Raw genomic sequence first — 12,215 nt, forward strand, 5'->3', positions numbered from 1 at the left:
CCAAAATAGAGTCACTTACTGAATAAATTATGTTATCGTACGCTGGAAAAAAAAATGCAAGACAAAGGACCCGGGAGGAAAAAGAGAGAGAAAAAGAGTTAAGGAAGCGTCGGCGGAGAGTGAACGGGAAGGAAAGAAAGTGGAAAGAAACCGAAACAAAGGAAGGGAAGGGAAAGGTATTGTGGGAGGGAGACGGAAAAACAAGATAGGAGGAGGAATATGGTAAGGAAGGAAGTGAAAAGTAAGACAGAGGGAGGGAAAGGAAAAGTATTAGCGGAAAGGAAGGAGGAAATATAGGAAAAGTAAGGGAGGGAGGAGGAGGAAAATAGAAGGAAAGGAAGTGGAAAGGAAAGGAAGGAAGGAAGGAAGGAGGAAATATAGGAAAAGTAAGGGACGGGAGGAGGAGGAAAATAGAAGGAAAGGAAGTGGAAAGGAAAGTAAGACAAAGGAGAGGAAAGGAAGGAAGAAAGGAGGAGGAAATACAGGAAAAGTCAGGGAGGGAGGAGGAGGAAAATAGAAGGAAAAGAAATGGAAAGGAGAGTAAGACAAATGAAAGGAAAATAAGGAAGGGAGGAAGGAGGAAATATAGGAAAAGTATGGGAGGAAGGAGGAGGAAAATGGAAGGAAAATAAGTGGAAAATATGAAAAATGAAAGGGAAGGAATAGAAAGGAAAGTGACACAAAAATAAAGAGGAAAGGAAGGAAAGGAAGGAAGGAGGAAATATAGGAAAGGTAAGGGAAGGAGAAGGAGGATAATGGAAGGGGAGGAAAAGGTACGAATTTGACACAGAGGGAAGGAAGGGAAAAGTATAGAAGAGGGAGGGAGGGAGACAGAAATCTAGGAAAAGCAAAGGAAAGGAAAAAAATAAAGACGGAGAGGAAGGAAGTGAAAGGAAAGCAAGTAAATGGAAGGAAGGGAAAATGATAGAAAGCGGAGGAAGAAAGAAATAGAGGAAAAATAAGAGAGAGAGAAGATGAAAAATATGAAAAATAAAAGGGAAGGAATAGAAAGGAAAGTGACACAAAAATGAAGATAGATATAGTAAAGAAAAAAAAATGTGAAGAAAGAAGACAAAGTAGGATAATTTAGCGAAGAGACGAGAGAAGGGAATGAAAGAGAAGAGAGTGGGAGGAAAGAGAGGAAAAGAAAAGTTAAGCAACGTAAAGAAAGAAAGTGATAAACAAAACAAAGGGAGTTAATGAGAAGACAAGAAAGAAAAACACAAAAAAATAAGTAAAACAAAAAAATAAAAGAACGTAAGAATGCAGAAAGGAAAAAAAAAGGTATAAAAGAGAAGTTGAAAAAAAAAGAGAGGAAAAAATTAAGAACATGATAGACAGAAAGGAAAAAAAGTATAAAAGAAAAGTTGAAAAAAATAGACGGGAAAAATTTAAGAACATGATAGCCAGAAAGGAAAAAAAAGGTATAAAAAAAGTTATAAAAATAGACAGGAAAAATATAAGAACACGATAGACAGAAAGGGAAAAAAATAGTATGAAAGAAATGCAAAAAAAAAAAAAAAATAGACAGGAAACTACAAAACACGATAAGGTAAAAAGGAAAAAAAAATATAAAAAGGGAAAGTAAAAGCCAAGAAAACGCAGAAAACAGATAAAATCGAGGAAAAGAGAGGAAAGAAAAGAGAGCAAGGAAAATGAGAAAATACCTTGCACACAAAATAACGGCAAATGTTTCCATAAAGAGAATGAGTCGCTCCGATTATGGCGGAAAAGAGGCCGTCGCTTCCTGCCCACAACCACGAGAAGAGGAGGAAGAGGAAGGGAAGGAAAAGGGAGGAAGAGGAAGGGAAGAAAAGGGGAAGAAGAAGGGAAGAAAAAAGAAGGAATAGGAAGTGAATAAAGGGAGGAAGAGAAAGAAATGGGAAAGGGAGAGAAGAAATAAAATAAGGAATAAGGAAGTGAAGAAAGGAGGAAGAGAAAGAAAAGAGAGAAGAGAAGAAAGAAAGGAAAATATGGAAAGAGGGAAGGAGATATAAGTAGCGGAGAAGAAATAGGGATAGAGGGTAGGAAGAAAGAAGAAAAGGAAGTAAGGAGGGAAGAGAAAGAAACGAAAGGAAGGAAGAAGGAAGAGGACAGAAGGAAGGAGAGAACCACGAGAGGAAGAAGAGGAAGGGGAAGGAAAGGGAAAAAGAAGAAAGGAAGGAGACCCGAAGAGAAAAGTAGATACAGGATAGTAGAAATGAAAGAAAATGGAAGAAAGAGAGGAAAGAGGGAAAAAGAAAAAAAAGACCGAAGATGATAGAAGAAGCAAAGAAAAATAAACACAGAGAGAGAGAGAGAGAGAGAGAGAGAGAGAGAGAGAACAATAATCTTTCTCACAACCATTTACCTCCAACTTCGCAAGAGAATGTGTGTGTGTGTGTGTGTGTGTGTGTGTGTGTGTAAAAGGGAAAATAGAACGACCAATAAAAAAAGAAGAATATTATGATTGTTTACATTAAGGGAAAAGAGGAAGAGGAGGAAGAAGAGGAAGTGGAGGAGGAAGAGGAAGTGGAAGATGAAGCTAAAAGGAATAGCGGAGTAGCAAATTCAGGCTTAGCAGGATCAGGACAGAATGAGTAAGAAAGTATAAGGTGGAGGAGGAGGAGGAGGAGGAGAAGGAGAAGGAGGAGGAGGAGAAAGAAAGAGAAGGAGGTGTAAAAGATGAAGAATAAGGAGGAAGGGGAAGGAAAAGAAGAGAAAGACTGTTACTAGAGCAGAACATGGAACCGAAGTGCTGGAAAATGTATGAGTCAATCAGTCAATCAGTCAATCAGTCAGGCAGTCGTTCAGTCAATGAGCCAAAAAAATATCCTTTCTCACTCTCAAACTATCAGGTAAAAGAAAGAAGAAATAAAAAAAATAGAAAAAGAGAGAATGAAAAGGAAAGAAAGAAACTATGAAAGAGAGACAGACAGACATACAGACAGACAGATAGACAGACAGACAGACACAAAAATATTCAAACGAGGAAGTGAATAACGAAATAAAGGATAATAAATGTTACTTTATGAGAGAGAGAGAGAGAGAGAGAGAGAGAGAGAGAGAGAGAGAGAGAGAGAGAGAAAATAGAACGACCACAACATAAATTCCAATGTACTCAATTCATAAACTGTTCGTACAAAGAAAATCGTTTATTGACCTTGGACTTTAAATCTTCTTTCGCCGATACCGATACGGAGTTCTTTGTGGCAACAGTCTTGAACCGACGTCCTTCTAATCATTAAACTCTGTTCCTCGTTTTTTACTTATTTTTATATACGTTTACTCCTTGCTTTCTTACCTGCATTATTTTTTTTTTTAGTTTAACTTACTCGCATTTGTTATTAACTTTTCTTACATTTTCTTTCTTTTTCGTTGTTTCCTGCATTCATGTTTTCTGTCTTTCTTTTCTCTTTTCCTTCTCTCTTTCCCTTTTTAATGTGGTGTGTGACTTTTTCTCATTTAATATCAATTTTAAAACATTGGTCTTTCTTGCATTCCTTTTTTTTTGTCTTTTCATTTTTTCTTCCTTCCTTCCTTCCTTTTTTCATTCCCCTCTTTCTTTTCGTTTCGCTTTTCGTTCTTTCTTTCCTTTTTTAATGTGGTGTGTAACTTTTTTTCATTTAATATCAATTTTAATACATTGATCTTTCTTGCATTCCTTTTTTTTTGTCTTATAATTTTTTCTTCCTTCCTTCCTTCCTTTTTTCATTTCCCTCTTTCTTTTCGTTTCGCTTTTCGTTCTTTCTTTCCTTTTTTTTAGTGTTGTGTGTAACTTTCTCTCATTCATTATCGATTTTTAATACATTTGTCTTTCTTGCATTCCTTTCTTTTGTCTTTTTATTCCTTCCTTCCTTGCCTCCTTTCTTCATTTCACTTTTTCTTTTCGTTTCGCCTTCCGTTCATTTTTTCCCTCTTTCTTTCCTTTTTTTAGTGTGGTGTGTAACTTTCTCTCATTCATTATCGATTTTTAATACATTTGTCTTCCTTGCATTCCTTTTTTCTGTCTTCTCTTTCCTTCTTTCCTTCCTTCCTTTTTTCATTTCACTCTTTCTTTTCGTTTCGCTTTCCGTTCATTTTTTCCCTCTTTCTTTCCTTTTTTACTGTGGTGTGTAACTTTTTCTCATTTATTCTCAATTTTAATACATTTGTCTTTCTTGCATTCTTTTTTTCTCCTCTTTTTTTCCTTCCTTCTTCATTGCACTCTTTTCTTAATTTAATGTGACATGGGACTCATTTGCTGTTATTTTTTTTACATGTATTTGCTTTCATTATTTTTTTCTGTCTTCCTCCCTTCTTTCCTTTTTTATTTCACTCACTGATTCATATCCTTGTTATTCTTATCCCTACTCTTGTTATTCTCTTTTACGCCTTTTCTCTTATTATCATTTATTATCTCTGTTTTTACATTGTTCATTCATTTTTCTGTCTTTTCATTCCTTCCTTATTATTTTCATTTTCTCATTTTATCTTCATCTAAGTATAAATGAGTTAAACGTACCAATCCAATACGTGTACAAAACCAGTAAACACAATCCCACACAACCAGCTAATATCACACACTTCCCGTTTTCCATTCACAACACACAGAACACACAACGCAAACGACAACACAACTCTCATAACCCACACAGGCAATGGACGAATAACCCTTTAAACTAATACAATACGACACGAGAGCCCCAATTAATCAAGAACAACGACTCTTAATCACTCTGCCGCCTGCTTGTTTGTAGTCGTCGCTCTGTCGTTTATTCTGAGGCAGCGGCGGCGTGGCGGAGTGTCGTGCGCTGTCGTGTTGGAAGATTCAGATTGCCGGCGGCGGGCGAGCGTTGGTCTGGCTTTCGTTATCGTCGTAAACTGAGCTCAGGGCAACGAGGCAATTTAATTCGTAGCTTATGTTGTCCACGCTCGTCCTGACACACTAGAGAAAGCCTTGAGTTTCCCTTCTTTTCCCTCTTTTTTCCCCATTTCTGCTGTTTATTATTATTTTCCCCATTACTCTCATTTTCTCCTTTTCTTCCTCTTCTAGTTTTCTTTGTTTACTTTTTTTCCTGGTTCTCCTTTTTTGCTCTTTTCTCGTGTTTTCTTCTTTTTTTGTTCTCCTTTTCTTCCTCTTTTAGTTTTCTTTGTTTCTTCATCTTCCTGCTTCTCCTTTTTTTAACTCTTTTTATCGTGTTTTCTTCTTGTTTTGGTTCTCATTTTCTTTTACTCGTCCTTTTCTTATTTTTTTACCTCCATTCCTAGAGTGAGCCTATTAGTCTTCTTTCTTTCCCTCCTCTTCTTCTTTTCCTATTCCCCGTATATCTTCATTTTTTATTTTGATTTTCTCTTGTTCATCTTTGCCCTTTCCTCCACGTCTTCCTTGTCTCCTCTCTTTACCCTGTCTCTCTTATTTGCTTTCTCCCTCTTTACCCTCTTCTCTTCCCTCCTCTTCTTCTTTTCCTGCTCCTCCTCTTCTTTGTCCCGTTAGCTGCATTTCTTTATTTTTATTTTCATTTTCTCTTGTTCATCTTTGCCCTTTCCTCCACGTCTTCCTTATTTCCCCTCTTTACCCTGTCTCTCTCATTTGCTTTCTTCCTCTCTCCCCTCTTCTCTCCTTCATTTGCATTCTTTTTATTTTCTCTTTAATGTCCTTTTCTCCTCGCCTTCCTCATTTTCTCTCTTTAAACTGTTTCTCTCATTTGCCTTCCTCCTCCTTCTCCGCTTTCTCTGTGCTCTATTTTCATCCTTCTTCTCCTCCTCCCCTTTACTCCATTTACTACTTGTCTTTTTATTTATCATCTTTTCCTCTTATTCCTCCTCACTGTATAATATTCTCTTTCCCTTCTCTTTATCATTAGTTTGTCTCTCTCTTTCCTTTCTCCTCCTCCCCTTCCTTCTGTTTCCTCTTGTTCCCCCTTCCTTCTTTATTCCTATTTCTATTCTTCCTCTTCCCTCTCTCATTGCTGTGCGTCTTTCTTTCTTTCTTTCTTTCTTTCTTTCTTTCTTTCTTTTTCTCTCTCTCTCTCTCTCTCTCTCTCTCTCTCTCTCTCTCTCTCTCTCTCTCTCTCTCTCTCTCTCTTCACTTCTCTTATTACGCTTCTCATTTCATCACTTTGTTTTCATTTTGTTGATTTTTCCTTTCGTCATTTTTCTCTTTCGGGTTCCTTTCTTGTGTTGTCTTATTTGTCTTATTTTTCTTATAGCTTTTGTGTTATTCTCGTCTTTCTCCTCCTCTCACTCCTCCACCTCGTCCTCCTCCTCCTCGTCTTCCTCCTCCTCCTCTTCTTCCTCCTCCTCCGCGTCGCCTCAAGACAATTCCTCTTTGGGCTCACGTGCGGCTGTGCTTCTTAATTTTCTTCTTCCATTTTCATCTTTTGTCTTTCCTTTTCTCTTTTATTTTTGAGTGGCTGCGTTTTCTCTTTCCCGTAATTTCATTGTTGGCTTCTTTCAAGAGGACCAAGTGACTCCCCCCCTCTTTTTTTTCCTCTTTTTTTTTAGGTCTAATTTGTCTCGGTTTTGAATTTTCCCGGTGAGTGATTTTTTTTTTAACTTTCTTTGTTTATTCTTATTTTTTTAGGGGGGGTCTAAAGTTTAAGCGATTCATTGTTGGGTTGGGTAGTGTGTGTGTGTGTGTGTGTGTGTGTGTGTGTGTATGTGTGTGGGTGTGTGTGTGTCATTTTTCTTATCTTATTCTCTCCTGTTCATTATTATATTTTCTCTCTTCCTTTCATGTCCGACGTATTAATTTTTTTTCTGGGTGTCAAGTTTCCACGCCTTTGTTTTCTCTCGCATTTTCTTCTAATTTATCACGTCTTCTCATTTATACGTTTCTCCGCCGTGTTGTCTTTTCTCATCTCCTTCCGCGTCCTTTCCCTTCTTCATTTCCTGCCTTTCTCTTCTTTTCTTTCTTGTGTCAAGGTAATATTTTCCTCCACTCCTTCATGTCCCCTTTCGTTCTTTTTTCCTCCTTCCCCTCCCTTCTCCTCCACCTGCTTCTCCTCCTCCTCCTCCTCCTGCTCTTCCTCCATTTGCTCCTTTTTCTCCTCCTGCTGCTCCTTCTGCCCCTGTTATTGCCCCTCCTCTTTCTCCTCCTTCTTTTCCTCCTCCTTCTCTTTTTTCCTCCCTCCTCCTCTTCTTCCTCTTCCCTGTCTTTTGCTTCTTTTATTCTCTTTCTCTCATTATCCTCTTATCCTTCTTTTAATATTCTTTTAGTGGATCTTTCTCTCCCTTCCCTTATTCTCTCTTTATTCATTCATTCCCTGTTCCCTTTCTTATCAGCTTCTCTTTTTCTCATTTATTCTAAGATGTATATTTTTGATGTTTAATATTTTTTTTTTACTTTCTGTTTGTTCTTCCCACGCGTTCATTAATCTCCTGAATCTTCTCTAATATATCTTCATCCTTTGTCTGCCTTTCTCTTTTAATATTGCTGTAATCTGTATATTCTCGGTGCTCGTGTGCTCTCTCCCCTGTTGAATATATATATCATGAGGGTTAAGTTCTTCGCTACATTCGACGTGTTTTCAAATTATCTAACGTGTTTTGGATCATGTATTTCTCTCTCTCCTTCAGTCCTTCTCTTGTCTTTCCTTCACCTCTTCTCTTTCCTTCAATCCTCATCTCTTTCCTTCGCTCCTTCTCTCCTCTTTCCTTCACGCCGTCTTTCCTTTCTTTCCTTTCAAATTATATCTAAGGCGTTTTGCATAATTTTGTTCCTCTTTCCTTCATTTCTTTTTAGTTCATTTTCTCGTGTCTCAAAACATCTTCTTTCTTTCATCTCCCCTGTTTATCCCTGGTTATCCTCTTACTTCTTGTCTTTTCCTTATTATTTTGTATTTCCATTCCCCTCCTGGCAGATTTTCCTCTTCTTTTTCCTCGTATCGTATTCATCCCGTTCCTGGAATTTGCTTATCACCTTTCCACTTTTTCCTGTCGTGTTCGTTTGCTTGTTTGTTTGCTGGTTTTCAACTCTCAAACGAACTCTCATCCTTACAAGTTCTTCCTCCTCTTCTTCATGTTCCTCTGTATTTTTTTCACTTTTTAATTTTCCATCGTTTTCTTTCTGTCTCTCATTGTAATTGCATCCCTTTTTATACTTTTTTATATTTTCCTTTTTTTCATGCTTTCCTACCTCCAATTTGCCTCCTTCATGTTTCTTTCGCCTCTCATTCTTGTTATTCATTTTCACTCTTTCTCATTTTCTATTTCGCCTTCCTTTCCTGTACTCCAGTTTTCCTCCCTCCGTCGTTTTCTTTCCTCGCTCCCTCTTCATGCATAAATTCTTCATATCATTATTTTACTGTTTTTTCGTCTTTACATAATTTTTTCTTCGTTCCTTTCAGCTGGTTTTCTTTCCTTGACTTTCCTCGCATTTTCTACATGCAAAAAATCTTCATATCATTATTTTACTGTTTTTCCGCTTTTACATAATTTTTTCTTCGTTCTTTTTAACCGGTTTTCTTTCCTTGGTCTCTATATGTTTTCTTTATCATTTTCTACACTAATTTTCTGCTTTTATCTTTAATTTTCTCTCATTCCTCACTTAGCTTATCTATGTGCTTTTCTATCTTTCTCCTTTTACTTATTCATTAATTCCTCATCTCATTTGTCGTCATCGTTTTTTACCTTTCCTTTTTTTAATTTTACTTTCCTTTCATTCCTCACCTGCATTTTCTTCCCCATGCATTGCTACCTTTCTTGTTTAATCTATCTTTTTTTCTCTCATTCTCCACTTTATTTTTCTTCTTGCATTTCCACTTCTCTTCCTTTTTTTTTCCATTACGAACTTTATTTTACTTCATACATTTCAACATTTCTTCTTTAATCTATCCTTTTTCTCTCATTCCCCACTTCATTTATCTTCTTGCATTTTCACTTCTTTTCCTTTTCTCCCATTGCTAACTTTATTTTACTTCATACATTTCAACCTTCCTTTTTCTACCTTTCCGTTTCTCTTATTCCACACTTCCTTTTTCGTCATCCTTTTTCTCCCATTCCGGGCTTCACTTTTCCTCATACTTTTCCTGTTTTTCTTTCATCTTTCCACTTCCTCCTTCCTATTGGTCCTCCTCGTCCCTCCCCTCGAGAGCGTGTAACAAGGAGAGCAGATCAGTCGGTCCAGGAAAGCCTCGTCTGGCCCTCACTGTGAACACACCTGAGGAGAGAGTGAGTCAGGTGTCCACCCACTCAGGCAACGTCCTCTCACCTTTCCTTGCCAAGTCCTCAGCTGGGATCTTTACGTCTGTTACTTTGTCTCTTTGTCTAGGTGGGTTGGGTGGTTGGTTGGGTAGATTGGAGAGTAGCAATTTCTTTATTTGTTTTTTTTGTCTGTCTGTGTTTCTGTTTGCATGTTTGTTTGTTTTTGTGTTCGTTTTCTGTGGTACTGTCTTTCTCTTTGTCTGTCTGTTGCTGTGTAGGTAGGAGAGTAGCTGTTTTTTTTTTATCTCAGTTTGTCTGCCTGTATGTGATTGTGTGTTTGTTTGTATGTATGTGTGAATGTTTGTTTATAGTGATCTCTGTCTTTTTGTTCGTCTATATGTTGTTGGGTACGTAAGGAAGTAGTTAACCCGGTAGCAGCGACGGGCCAAATTTGTGGCTTTACCGTGTACCAGCAACGGGGCCAAATTTTCGCCATGATATAAACCCCCCAAAATAGATGATGCATAAACTGATCACAAATGCGTTGATATATATTATGAAATGGTTGACGTGAGTGATGATTTTTTCCACTTATTCTCGCTTAGAGGGAAGGGCCTTTATGAAATATGATCCCTGCATCTACCGGTTAATCTTTATCTAACTGCTTGTCCGTCAGTCTGTGTTTTTCTGTCTATTTTTTTTTTACAGCTAATGAAGCAGCTCAAGGGCAACAAAAAAGGTGTAAAATAAAAGAAGAAAAAAAAAGCCCATTAATCTACCTGCTTTTTGTCTATATGATTGTTTGATGTCCTTTCTGTCTCTGTCTCTTTGTCTGACGTTGTTATTGTTGTTGTTATTGTTGTTGTTGTTGTTGTTGTTGTTGTTGTTGTTGTTGTTGTTGTTGTTGTTGTTGTTGTTGTCAAGGGAAGGCGTTTGTGTTTTGTTCTCTTTTCTTGGCTTTACTTTATTCGTTTTTTTTTTTTACTTTATTTCGCTTACTTTTTTCTCCTTTTCCCCTTTGCTCTCTGCCTCTCATCACTTCTCTGCTTTACTTTATTCGTTTTTTTTCAACTCTATTTCGTCTACTTTTTATTTTCTCCTTTTCTCCTTTGCTCCCTGCCTCTCATCACTTCTTGCTTTACTTTATGCGTTTTTTCTCAACTTTATTTCGTCCACTTTTAATTTTCTCCTTTTCTCCTTTGCTCTCTGCCTCTCATCACTTCTTGCTTTACTTTATGCGTTTTTTTCAACTTTATTTCGTCCACTTTTAATTTTCTCCTTTTATCCTTTGCTTTCCTTCCTCTTATTATTTATGTATTAGTGTCAGATCTATTTACTTTCTTAGCTGCTTCCGTTGCTGTAACAAAACGACACCAAGACGCCTTTTGTCATTCGTTTTCACCTTCATTACCAGCCTGCCTACCTCCCGACCACTATACATGATTTTTTTTTCTCTGTCCGCTGTCTGGTTTTATGTAGCGATTGTGTAGTTGGCTTCTATATTTCCTTGTCCTTCCTCGGGTTTCTGTTTTTTGTTCCCGCTGATGTTTGGTGCTCGCCGGCTTCATGGAGTGCTTGTGTGGCTTTGTCAGGTAACGAGTTTTGTCAGAATTGCTCGCCTAATACAACAATGATAACGATAACATAGTAATAGCGGGCTTTTTTTTAACGGGCTTTTTTCTTTGGGGGCTTTTTTTTAGCGGGCTTTTTTTTAACGGGCTTTTTTCTTAGCGGGCTTTTTTTTAGCGGGCTTTTTTTTATTGTTTTTTTAGCCGGCTTTTTTTTAGCGGGCTTTTTTTTATTATTGTTTTTTTAGCGGGCTTTTTTTTATTATTGTTTTTTTGTGCCCTTGAGCTGCCTCCTTTGTAATAATAATAATTCCTGTTTTCCACTCAGGGTAAATAATATGTTGATTACGTATAATTGCTCTTCTTAATCAGCGTGGGAGTAATGTTACGCGTGCCACATCTCTTAACATTAAACTTTTTTGTCAAGAGGAAGAAAAAAGTAGAAATATAACATGATATCATTACTTACTCAACACCATCTCTTCTTGTTACTTTTTTCGTTCTTAAAAAAGAGAAAAAACTATGAAGGTTGCGAGAAGAAAATGATATATACAGCATCTTCTTTTGATAATATTCTTTTGATCAGTATGTGAAAACAAAATAATCAGTTTCAGGAAAAAAAAAAAACGTTTGAATTGGAGTTGTCGAAAGAGCCGAGAGGATTGGCGGCATCACAGGGCAAATATTTGTAGTTATTTGAATATTACCTTTGCATCAATAGCGCTTTGAAGGGCAGGAGGAGGAGGAGGAGGAGGAGGAGGAGGAGGAGGAGGAGGAGGAGGAGAAGGCGATGGAGGAGGAGGAGGAGGAGGAGGAGGAATAGGGGGAGGAGGAGGAGGGCCAATGGTTCTTCCTGGTCTAGCCTTTGATTGAAATTAGATACACGACAGACGGAAATAGATACCTCCTCCTCCTCCTCCTCCTCCTCCTCTTCCTCCTCCTCCTCCTCCCTGCGGGCGTGTGAGTGCAGGAGGGAATATGTCACAATCAATGTTTGACCAATAGTATTGAACAATGATTAATCTGCGAGAGATAGAGAGAGAGAGAGAGAATGCAACGTAACTATAAATAACCGCTCGTCGTTTTCGGTCTCTCTCTCTCTCTCTCTCTCTCTCTCTCTCTCGTAAACTCCTTGGAATGGATATCGTAAGAGAAGAAGAGGAAGGAGAGTGATTCCTGTCGACAATGAAAGCAAGAATGAAGGAGGAGAAGGAGGAGGAATAAAATGCATACTTAAACCTCTACCACCACCATCACTACCACCATCACCACCACCATCACCATCACCACCATCACCACTACAGTCATTCCCTCTCTCTCCTTTCGTCTTCGGAGCGCACCAAATCTGTCCTCAGGATATCGCCAACGTGGCCTGACGAGGAACGGCGGTGAATATGCGATGGAAAATCAATTGCAATGCAGGTATTTGGGTCGCTCCAGAGAGAGAGAGAGAGAGAGAGAGAGAGAGAGAGAGAGAGAGAGAGGGAGAGGGTGGGATGATAAGGTTAGTAGCGGTTTTGTTACAAGTTTTCTGTATAGTGA

The sequence above is a fragment of the Eriocheir sinensis genome, chromosome 13 (assembly GCF_024679095.1).
Source record: "Eriocheir sinensis breed Jianghai 21 chromosome 13, ASM2467909v1, whole genome shotgun sequence".
NCBI classification, from domain to species: domain Eukaryota; kingdom Metazoa; phylum Arthropoda; class Malacostraca; order Decapoda; family Varunidae; genus Eriocheir; species Eriocheir sinensis.